This window comes from Anabrus simplex, chromosome 1, assembly GCF_040414725.1.
Source record: "Anabrus simplex isolate iqAnaSimp1 chromosome 1, ASM4041472v1, whole genome shotgun sequence".
Classification (NCBI taxonomy): Eukaryota; Metazoa; Arthropoda; class Insecta; order Orthoptera; family Tettigoniidae; genus Anabrus; species Anabrus simplex.
The window spans coordinates 1,727,327,192-1,727,339,894 of record NC_090265.1 but is presented as its reverse complement, the minus strand read 5'-3'; the positions used below and the strand labels follow the sequence as shown (position 1 = coordinate 1,727,339,894).

Below are 12,703 nucleotides of genomic sequence, written 5' to 3'. Positions count from 1 at the left end.
TTTACATTTTTATTTACCGTTTTCCACCGATCATAGTTACTTTTTAGAAACTGCCTCATACCTGCTTTATCAGCCATATGGTACTGCCTAACAGTCCTACTTTTAAGACCTTCCTTTCTATCGCATTTATTTTTAACTACCACAAAAACAGCTTCATGATCACTAATACCATCTATTACTTCAGTTTCCCTATAGAGCTCATCTGGTTTTATCAGCACCACATCCAGAATATTTTTCCCTCTGGTTGGTTCCATCACTTTCTGAATCAGCTGTCCTTCCCATATTAACTTATTTGCCATTTGTTGGTCATGCTTCCTGTCGTTCGCATTTCCTTCCCAATTGACATCTGGCAAATTCAGATCTCCCGCTACAATCACATTTCTTTCCATGTCGTTTCCCACATAGCTGACTATCCTATCAAATAATTCCGAATCCGCATCAGTGCTACCCTTTCCCGATCTGTACACTCCAAGTATATCAAGTTGCCTATTATCTTTAGAAATGAGCCTTACACCTAGAATTTCATGTGTCTCATCTTTAACTTTTTCGTAGCTTACAAATTCTTCTTTCACCAGAATGAAAACTCCCCCTCCTACCTTTCCTATCCTATCTCTACGATACACACTCCAGTGCCGTGAGAAAATTTCTGCATCCATTATATCATTTCTCAGCCATGATTCAACTCCTATTACAATATCTGGTAAATATATATCTATTAAATTACTTAATTCTATTCCTTTCTTTACAATACTTCTACAGTTCAGCACTAACAATTTTATGTCATCCCTACTTGATTTCCAGTTCCCTGTTCCCTTATCACCGCTCCCTAGGCCATCCCGTTTCCCTGAATGTACCTCCCTATTACCCTTCCAAACAAATTTCCTAACTTATACGTACCACTGCGGTTTAAATGAAGGCCATCCGAGCGCAGATCCCTATCTCCTACCCACCCATTAGGATCTAGAAATTTCACTCCCAGTTTCCCACATACCCACTCCATAGTCTCATTTAAATCCCCAATCACCCTCCAGTCAGTATCCCTCCTACACAGTATTCCACTAATAACAATCTCCGCTTTCTTAAACTTCACCCGTGCTGCATTTACCAAATCCCACACATCTCCAACTATGTTGGTACTTATATCAGCTTGCCTTACGTTGTTGGTACCAACGTGAAACACTACCACCTTCTCCTTCCCCTCCTCCCTCTCTTCTACTTTCCTCAACATCTGCCTCAACCTAATGTCGAATTTTCGTTTTAGATACGTACAGTATGTGTTGCATAGATCGTCATCTACTCACTTCGTGAATTTAAAAGCCCTCTGAAATAATCACTGCTAAAACATGAGGTTTATTTAATACTAAGAAAAGGAACCACTTTTCGCATGGTAAGCGAGGTTCCACATAATCACTCGCTCGCGCTCATAGCTGCGCGAACATAAGATAAGATGATTCTAATATCTTATCTTATGATAAACTAGCTTTTACCCTCGGCTTCGCTCGTGAGGATTTCGTAAGTTGATAAAAATTAATTGTACCCTGGTACTGCACTAAGACGTTATCTGAAAATCCCTAAAGTATAAAAACTCGCCGAAAAATTGCATTTCATTTACGCAAGATCCTCCTTGTGAACCACGTTTGTGGCATTACCTTTTGGTGCTAAGATGACCAGGCTACTGGCAGAGCTAAATCTGGATCATGCGACATGGAACTCTTCATGTGAGAAACAGTCAAAAAAGGGTTTCTTTATTTCTAAAGGAGGTTATTAATACCAATTTTCACGCCTGCAACATGTTAAGTTTATGAGATATACTGTAGATATACTAATTTTAAAAACTGCTCCACTCCTTGGCTGAGAGTTTATCGTTGAGGCCTTCAGTTCACAGAGCTCCGGCTTCGATTCAGCCTGGGTCAGATATTTTAATTGCGTGTGATTAATTCTTCTGGCTCGAGGACAGGTTGTTTGTGTTTGTCCCAACATTCTCCTCTTCATATTCACTCAACACACAACATTACTAATCACAACAGGAATACGCAATAGTAATTACATCCCTGCACATAGGAGATCATCCAGTCGTAAAATAGCGTCAGATCCACATGTGGGACCCCAAGGTGTGGAAAAACCGGTAGAAGAGAAGAAGATACTCATTTTAAAATATAATCCGCTTTTTTAAAATCACTCCCTTAAATGGATTTTCCAGAAAAAGAGCGTTCATTTATTTTTTAAAGTGATTCCAATTACGGCCTACCAATTTTAACGTCTGTAACACCTTCTGTTTCTGAGATATATGTATCCTTATATAAAGAATTCAATTCCATCCTCACTTCTTTTCAACCCTCACCCCTTTAGTGGATTTTCTGAAAACAAAAAAATGTGTTTTTTTTGTTTTAAAGGAGATTCCAAATACCTAATTTTATGTCTATAACATGTTATGTTTTTGTGATATATTGTAGATAATCTCGATGCTGTAAGCACACTGGAGTTGATGTTGCCATGGATACGGCAGTTCATTTCTTTATATGATTCCTAGAGCAGGGGTAGTGTGGTGCCAATATCTCAATAACGGTTGGTTTTAGGGCCTTAAAACATGGTTTTCGGACCCGTAAGACTTACCGAGTTTTGCTCTTTGTGTCAAGGGGCTTAAAATGAGCTTTGTCTTGTCCTTGTACGACAAATTCGATATTTCCTATATTAGCGTAGTATTTTTATATCTCCCCACGTTGCCCCCTTGAATTGTTTTGATAATAAAATATAGCCTATAGCACTCAGGGGTAATGTATCTTTCTATTTGTGAAAGAATTTTTAGAATCGTTCGAGTAGTTCCTGAGATTAGCCATTACATACAAACCAACTTTACCTCTTTATGTATTAGTATGGATAAACTCTAGCTGGGCACTTTTAAAGGTTTAATAAACATCCTGTCTTCTCCAAACATTTATGATACCGATGCAGTCTTTCAGTGTATTTCATAGTGTAGAGAAGTGTGATGTTTTCCTTATTATTCTTATAGTTGTGAATTTAAGTTGATTCCATTTATTAAAATAGATTCGGTTCGAAAATAAGGAGTAATAATTCTCACTATGTCAGGGACTAGTGATGCAGCAGATGTTATTGTCAAGGCTTTAAAACAATATACAGATAGTGACTCGCGCTGCAACTATCGAATATTATTTCGGACTACTTCAGGACACCTCTCGAATTTGAAAGTGAAAATTGTGGTGAGGATAGTGATTTTTAAGAAAATAAACCTTCTGAAATTTCCACAACAGACTAGTTGCGGGAAGGACTCTGTTTATGTTGACGTAAGTTCTACATGATGTTACCAAAGTTCAAATAGCCTCCGAATATGCGGAGGAGGTTAAAGAATTTGTAAACAAGTGTTGTAGTTGTACAAGAAACTGCACTGGTCTTTTTCATGAAAGCTTCATTCATTCTTCCAGAATAGAATGTCAGCAACTGGATTACAATCGTAGAGAAAATGTCAATCACCCCAACATATTTAAGTGCGATGAATGCATTAGTTCAAACAGCCTCCGAATATACAGAGGAGGTTAAAGAATTTGTAAACAAGTGTTGTGGTTGTACAAGAAACTGCACTGGTCTTTTTCATGAAAGCTTCATTCATTCTTCCAGAATAGAATGTCAGGAACTGGATTACAATCGTAGAGAAAATGTCAATCACCCCAACATATTTAAGTGCGATGAATGCATTAGTTCGAAAACAGCCAATGGCGATAATAAATAAGAGAAAAAATGTGACACGAATGAAACTTACACAATTTATAACTTCATAGGGCCGGAGGTGTGTCAGTCATTCTCTCAATTTGTATACGCTTGTGGCTCTAACAGGCTAAAAAGTTCAAAGAAACAGTTCAAGAAAGAAGGAGTGCAGCCCAAAATTCAACAAAACGTATTAAAGACTTCTCAGATAAAATCTATTCCTTTTGATGACGTAAACATGCAGTCAACTTTATGAATAATTTCAGTGAACAAACTGCACTTGTCATCCCAGGTCGGATGGCTAAAAAACGGAGAAGTGATCTCAAGCTTCTCTCAATCAGCATGTCTAAGAAGTACGTTCATACATTATACTCTGAAAATTGTAAATCATTAGAAATAATTCCTGTAGCATTCTCGTCCAGGTATTCCACCTGGCGTACATTTTGCAGTAACGTAGTCGTTCAGAAGCCCAAGACTGATCTTTGTATGACTTGTAGAAGCAATCAAACTGTAACAGGGTGTCAATTATGGATAAGAAGGAAAATATGAAATCTGATGGAGAAGGCTATACAACAACTTAATCACGTCCAAGCAGAGCTGACTGTTTATGAAAACACCATAGGCAACTGCAGACAAGGGATTAGACAACTGGACACTCTTTTGTCCCTTGAGCCACATAGTTGTAACACATACAAAGGCACAATGTATTATAGCTTTGATTTTGCCCAACAGGCGCATTTACCTTACGATCCACAGCAAGTTGGACCCATTTTCTTTCTTACAGACTACAAAGTTAGTCCCTTTGGTGTAGCGTGCGAACCGCGTAACAAATTTATATCTACATTATTCCAGAAGCTTGTACTGTGGGTAAAGGAGCAAATACTGTCTTACCCTTGTACATCACTTTTTGGAAAATTTTCATTAGGTGAGGAGCATTTAGAATTTCATGCTGATAACTGTGTTGGGCGAAATAAAAACATCATCTTAATGAGATACATCATGTGGGGAGTTATGGCAGGTAGGAACAGCGGTTGAAAAATGTTATTTTTGCCAGTGGGACACATGAAATTTCAACCTGATTAGTATTTTGGATGTTTCAAGACAGCATTCCAGAAAAATGAAGATGCATTTATTGAAGATGTAATTAAGGTCACCCATAAAAGTTGTCAAGTTCCTTGCTCTTATTTCCTGTCGCTGTTGGCACAAAATCCGGAAATGTAACAATTCCTACTTATGATTGCCAAAACAAGTTCCATGCTGGAATGAAAAATATTCTACAAATAACCCAGATACATCATTTTGTGTATATGAAAGAGCACCCTGGTGTAGTGTTGACAAAGAAATCCATACTTTCTGACGAAGTACCCTACACCATCCTTCCACAAGATCCACCACCTGAATTCAGTAACCTTCCCAAAGTCATCAAACCTCAAGGACTTAGCATCGATAGACAGATGTATTTCCTTTAAAAAATTAGACCCTTCCTATCAGAAGATAAGAAAGGTATACTATGTTCTTCTGTAACATCTTTCCCAGCCCCAACAACGCCACCACCAACCACCTCAAATGAAAATCTTAGAGAGCCGGCTTCTGTTTCTCTTCCTCTGCCAATGATTATACCATCATCTTCTTCAAAAAGTGTAACGCCGAAAAGTACAAGTAAGGCTCAGAAGAGAAAAACGCCAACTCCGAGAAAATTCTCCCCAATGAAGAGGTCCCGACCCACCTGCATCTACTGTGGAGAGGTGGAAAATTGGGACCAGACGGTGAAAGGGCATATAATATGCCCAAAACACAGGCTTTAGCATGAACATTTGATATTCCTGTATTATGCTGGCTGTGATTAACGATCACAAAGGTATGTGATAATTTTGGTATAAGTGCAGTAGTGTTGCAATCAGTTGTCTTCAGTGACCTTCTGCAAGTCATAAAACCTCAGAGACCTATCGATAGATAGATCTCCATGAAAAAATTAGACCGTAATAATATCTGTTTGTAAAATTCGTTAAAATAAGCTACGTCAGAATACCGGTGAACAGGAAAATATAAGCGCCAGCGTAACTTCCAAATAGTTTAGTAGTTATTTGTGTCATAAAATAACCAAACTTTTAAACAGCTATACTGGAAAGTTATGTAATCTTACGTTGTATCATTACATGCTAATGTAAGGCCTTAATTTCTTTCGGAGGTATTGTTAAATGATCTATTTCACGTCACTTGACACATTTTCTCCCTGTCGTGGCCTATATTTCTGTAACGGAGAGTGGAAAACTATGGATAATAAGACTTCAGCCTCGTATAGTCTAAGTAACTAGCCTTGTAGGGAGAACTCGTCCTGTAATAATAATTTCTCACTGAACACTAATTTAATTTAATTTCGTGTGGCTATTTCTAGCCGAGTGCAGCCCTTGTAAGGGAGACCCTCCGATGAGGGTGGGCGGCATCTGCCATGTGTAGGTAACTGCGTGTTATTGTGGTGGAGGATAGTGTTATGTGTGGTGTGTGAGTTGCAGGCATGTTGGGGACAGCACAAATACCCAGCCCCAGGGCCATTGGAATTAACCAATGAATGTTAAAATCCCCGACCCTGCCGGGAATCGAACCCGGGACCCTCTGAACCGAAGGCCAGTACGCTGACCATTCAGCCAACGAGTCGGACACTGAACACTGATTGCAACTTTTTCCGCGGAGCAGAGAGCATTGGGGCAATGGGTGCGTAAGCAATATTTACTAAAACAATTTATTCGGAATTATATTTTCTAACTATTTGAACGTGAACCAACAAGTGGAATTTGAACGCTTCAGAACTGTGCAATGAGGAGCTCGAAGTCTCTGATACTTCACAGCATATTTTGGGGAGAGTACTCCTGTCTATCACAGTATGATGACCCGTAAGTCTCGGGAAATTATTAGGCTAGCGTTTAGGATTCTAGAACACATTCTTCAAGGGAAGAAGCCGTAGCTTCCAGAGCTCATTATCTAGGTCGTGCCTCGAACCCTGGAGTTCACTTTATATTTGGGTTTAAAACATATACAAAATTGGAAAGAGTTGTGGCTTCAGTTTTACAATAGACGGGACTCGAACCGTCGATTCTAGTTCAAAATTATTTTACAATACGCCGGTTGTCTGGGCGGTAGAGTACGTTATTCACAATTGTGTGAAATCGCAGACCCTTAACGCAGTTCTGCTCTGTTAATTGGCCTTGCGTAGCTTAATAGCGATGCAGTCCATTTGTCCTCCTGAATATAAAATATCTGCTATATCTTGCTTGAACCCTGCTAGTTGATCCTCACAGGAATGACCCTTCCTGAACACAAATTTCGTTCTATCAGAACAGTTTGAAATTTTTAAAATGTGTGCAAAATAACCAGAAAGAATGCTTTCCTCGGTTTCCGCACATCACATGTCAAGCTGACTTGCCCACAACTATTCTCTTTATGTTTATCACCAAGGCACTGTTACTCGACGGCGGTGTTTTCTTTTATATTATTTACTGTGTCTATGCTATGAAAGTAGCACATGTGGATCACTGCGAGTACCTAGGTGAGGTTTACAGAACTCTTCATATGGTTAAAGGAGTATTTAGGGGTAGCAGTGAGGATGTAGAACAGAGGCATACGAGTTACTGGTAAGACCCATTCAGCGTATGAGAGACTCACCAGGATTTCTTAACTCAAGAACAACATGAAAAGATCCGCAAGAGAGCGCGATTTGCTCTGGGCGGCGTCCGACAGAGAGTTGTGTTATGAAAATGTTGGAAACTTTCGGCTGGGAAGACTTGGGTAATGAGACAAACAGCTGAGCCGTTTGATTAGTAATACATCACCACATGGACAATAATATTACACGCACTTAACTCTATACATGGAATTTGTCAGGGATAGACTTTTAAGTGTTATGACTGCAAGATTCTGTGCATCACCTAAACGCCATCACAGTCCTCGTTGCGCGGCCCCTTAGCACGCTTTATATGCACAAATGTTGTGGAAATAGACTGACGACATGCAGCAGATCTTGCCGAAAGTGGTGGAGACATGTAAAAACCTTCGTCTAAACCTGAACTTAAAGAAGACCAAATACATTATTGTGAGCAAGGGTCCTGTGGGTCAACGGAGCTTCGATACAGAGGGTCGAGAATATCATCGTCAACGAGCGCTGGGACCAAAGTGCAGCTGCGGGTTAGGATAGCGCGGTGCTGTGTGGCGTGTGGAGTAGAGTTCTGGACTGTGAGGAATGCCACCGCCAGAAGATTAGAAGCTTTTGAAATGTGCGTCTCCCGTGGCATGCTGGGTAGAGGATGTGTAGAAATGTGCAGCCCTGCTAAGATCAACAAGCTCTCCTACTTTGGACATATCATGAGGTGCCCTCCTCCAAATAAATATACAACGCGAGATCGATGGAGGAGGGGTCCTGGGAGATCCCACACGTCTTGGCTGCGGAACCTGCGACTTTGGTTCAGCGAACAGAAAGAGTTAGATCGCCAACATCCGATGCCGGATACGGCACTAGGTCTCTATCCAGTGTGGCGATTATTCCGGTAGACTGAGCGTCCAAAGAGACAGTAGGATAAACGTGGAACTGATCATTCCTACATGCACAGAATAATTTAATATTAATAACGGATTGTCCCTCTATTTCTCGCATGGAGAGGTCGCACTTATCAAAAATGTATAGCTCGGTGTCTGCTGAAAATGAGCTCCTGAAAGCCCCTCGTTGCTCTCCTCCGTCTTACAGTATCTCCACCGTTGACAGCACACTCTTGTGTTACACCACGTTCCCTTGTTTGAACATTCATCAATTAGAAAATACCCCACTAAAATTCTATGAAAATTCCATTACTGTGTAAGGATACATTATCGGAAATGGGAAGTGTTACACCATGAATACCTTGGGCGAATGCCACCAAACTGATACCCCAGTATTTTTATGCCTGTGAGACATGTTGATTAAAATTTCATCCTCATACGACGTAATTGTTAGTACAGGAAACGCCATTCATAAATATGGCTTTTGGGTGTGTCTAACGTTACTCTCTCTTTTCAAGTAGAAATCGCAACACAGTATGCCTAGAGTACATGCTCATGCAGCTTATCGCCATCTTTCGGATTTTGTGAATGGTCGAATCATAGGCAAGAGAGATATGGGAGCATTATACCGACATATTGTCCAGGCAGTTGGCTGTAGTGCAATAACTGAAGAACGAGAGGTAACGAGATGGACTCAGAACAACAGTGTGGCAGGAAGATCAGGCACGGGTCCTTCCAGGAGGAGTACACGACGAGGAGATCGTAGGTTTCGTCGGCTGACTCTGACGAACAGACAGGTGACAACAGCTGAAATCTGGCCAGAGGTTACAGGCAGAGTGTCACCACGAACCGTCGGGAACAGATTACTGGAAGCTATGTTGAGTCTCGAATTGTCATGCGTGGTTTATCGCTGACACCAAACCACGGACAGCAGAGACTTGCATGGAATAGAGCCAGAGTCAACTGGGGCATCGAGTGGCATTCTGTGGTGTTCAGCGATCAGTATCGCTTCTGTTTGTGGAGGTCCGATAGACGTGAACTTGTCCGTAGACGTAGTCAAAGGTAACAGGAAGAAGCGATTATCGAGGCACATACCTCTCCAAATCCTGGAATTATGGTGTGGGGAGCAATTGGTTATGACAACAGGACGGATTTGGTGCTTGTTGAAGGGAAACTAAATGCTCGCCAGTATGTGGCAAGTATCGTAAACCCTGTTGTCACACCCTCATGACGAGGGTACCAAATGGCATATTCCTGCAGTATAATGCAAGAACCCACAGTGCAGATCACACCAGAAATGCCTTGAGGAATAGGTCTGCCCGGTTCCATTATTTGTCACCCACAAAGCATGTCTGGGATGTGATGGGAAGACGTATACAGTCATACCAGTCTCCAGCCAGCAATCTTCATGAATTGACACAGCATCTGTTTCGGGCATGGCAAGAAATCCCTCAAGATGACATTCGGAAGCTGTTTTCTTTCATGCCACACCCAATACAAGAGTTATTCGTGCCCGTGGGGGTCATATCCCCTACTGATGATGATGGTGATGGACAGATCCGAATGATTGAAAATGTAATGTGATGAACATCTCCACAAATTTTGATAAATATCGGATTGGTAATTCATGGTGTAACACTTTCCATTTCCGCTAGTGTATTTCATCCTTAAATTGCCAGGCTCCCTGACGAAATGGTTTGGTACAACAGGTACCGGGATCGCTTCCCTGCCGTGTCGGGATTTTAACCTTAATTGGTTAATCGGAGGCTGAGTGTTTGTGATGCCTTCTTAAGTAGGGGCCGCATCCCCAGAGACATGCAGGTCACCTATATTATTATTATTATTATTATTATTATTATTATTATTATTATTATTAATATTAATATTATTATTATTATTATTATTATTATTAATATTAATATTATTATTATTGTTATTATTATTATTATTATTATTATTATTATTATTATTATTATTATTATTATTATTATTATTATTATTATTATTATTATTATTATTATTATTATTATTTGTCCAACTCTTGTCCCGTTTCTCTACGGGGTCGTGTATGAGGTGAGATGATTCTGTCGTGGAGGGTTTTTACGACCTATGCCCTTCCTGACTTCAACATTATCAGAGGAGTTAATGAGATGAAATTAAGTGATATATGATAGTAATAAAGGAGAGGGTGAGACTGGGTGCCGCAGCATAGCCTACTCCTGTCAAATAGCATCAACGGGGCTGCTCAAAGCTTATCGTTTCCACCCGACGGTCGAATCACAATCAACAGCGACATAATCCCTCACCCCCTATGAGCACTGCGGATACGTTTAGAAGCTAAGCCAGGCTTTTGACATGCAATCTAGGGATTAAAAATTGTAAGCCACCAACTCCCCTACCCTGCCGGCCAACATTCTGATAGTGGACATTTTTTCGACCTACGGGACTCGAACTGACTAACCTCGGTGTCAGACCGTTTTGACTTCAACGCCGTAAAGATCGTGGTCACCAGTCTATTATTATTATTATTATTATTATTATTATTATTATTATTATTATTATTATTATTATTATTATTATTATTATTGAATTTCCACTACCAAGCCTGATATCAGCTCTCCCTTGACCCATTGTTATCAGCTACAGAGAAGCAAAACGGAACTCACCAAGTGAAGCGACATCGTTACGAGCGTTGATAGTGGTATCATTAGCTCTGCCTTGCTGTTTCACTGACTTAATTGGTAATAAAATTCCGCATGCTGAATGCAGCCAGCTCATTGGCCGACTGGATGACCTCTCAGAAAATTTGACGTCATATTCCGATAACCTGTAACAAAAAAGGCTGTGAAAAAAGGACCAGATTTATACAAAAATCGTGCCTTTTTTGACAAGAAATATTACTTTTATTGTATAATAAGAAGATAAAAATTAGTTTAACTTTAGGTGTGATTCGATCAATAGTAAAAATATCTACGGATTTTTAAATTTTCTAGACTTGTCGTGAGCTGAAAAAAGAGATAGAAAAATAATTCAATGTCGACATCCTTCCCTAAATTTACTATTTTGTGGCCTTGTTATATGAGTTTTAGAGTGCGGCTTACTAAGCATCAGGATTTGTACCCTAATCCACCAGCGGCTTTGTCTAGTTTGTAAGGTGGTCGATGTTTTATGAGAAGTTTGAGATTTGATTTCCTGTTTATGGAACATTGACTGGAACAGGTACAAGTGGAATTTAGTAGCGAATATTCCGCTAAAAAGGGAGAGCCTGTGGTGACAATCATCAGTCACATAACACCTATAGCCGTAATCATCACGTCAATGCCTAAGACACACGTGTGTACTTTGAAGTGTGATATACCTTTTAAGTTTCCTGTATGTGTCTAAATCTTAACAGTATATTCATATATATTTCAGTTAGGTCGTTGTACTCTTATTGTGCATTACAGTGTCTGATCAATGCATGGCGGGACAAGCAATTTTTATTGTATAGCACTTTATATTGTGTACGTTGTGAACTCTGTTAGTAGTAGTAGTAGTAGTAGTAGTAGTAGTAGTAGTAGTAGTATGCGTGAATGCTCCCTTTCGGAACACACGAAGCTTTATTCATGATTTCGTTTGCTGAGGATCCAGGATGCTTTCATCTGTTCACTAAAGCTTCTCTTCCGTTCTTCAGTCCACTGGGTACCTCCCCTTTTTGGTACTTCATTCTCTGGAGTAACTTCCCACTTGTCAATTTTCTTTCTATATATATTTCGATTCAAATTTTCTCCAGGTTGAATTTGTGCGTTCTACATATCCTCTTTCCTTTGTTGTGTCCAAGTGAAATTCTTCAGTTTATCAACTCTTTCTAGAATTTGGTGGGTTAGTCTGGTTTCTGGATGCCTCTTAACATGTCCATAAAATTTTAGCCTTCTTTTCCTGAGGTCTGACGCAATATTAGATAACATTTTTATGGATATCCGGGATTGGAGGCAGTACCCTTGTTCCGTGTGTCTAGGTCCTAAAATTTTCCTCATGATTTTTCGCTCTTCTTTTAGGATATTTTCAAGCTTGCCCTTTTTATGAAGCGTTAGAGTTTCCCCTGCGTATAAAGCCTCAGGTTTTGATTACAGTATTGTAATGTTTAATCTTAACGTGGAGAGACATTATTATTATTATTATTAATATTATTATTATTATTATTCTTATTCTTATTATTATTGTTATTATTATTATTATTATTATTATTATTATTATTATTATTATTATTATTATTATTATTATTACGGAAATATCATGGAACTCTGAAGTGTAAGATTGTGTTGGGGCGAATTGGTGGACAGAAAAGGTCCAGATCATACACAAGTAGTGAAAGGAGTTTAGGGACTAGTAGGTTATAATTCAATCGTATCTGAAAAAGGCGCATCAACTGAGGAGGTCCAGATCATTCACAGTTACTGAAAGGATTTTAGGCACT

The 12,703-nt window shown here is 39.6% G+C and overlaps 1 pseudogene; it reads right to left on the bottom strand.

Annotated features, from left to right (window-relative positions):
• Positions 1–12,703, bottom strand: part of LOC137498898 (NADH-ubiquinone oxidoreductase chain 5-like) — a 67,946-nt pseudogene that overhangs the window by 34,972 nt on the left and 20,271 nt on the right.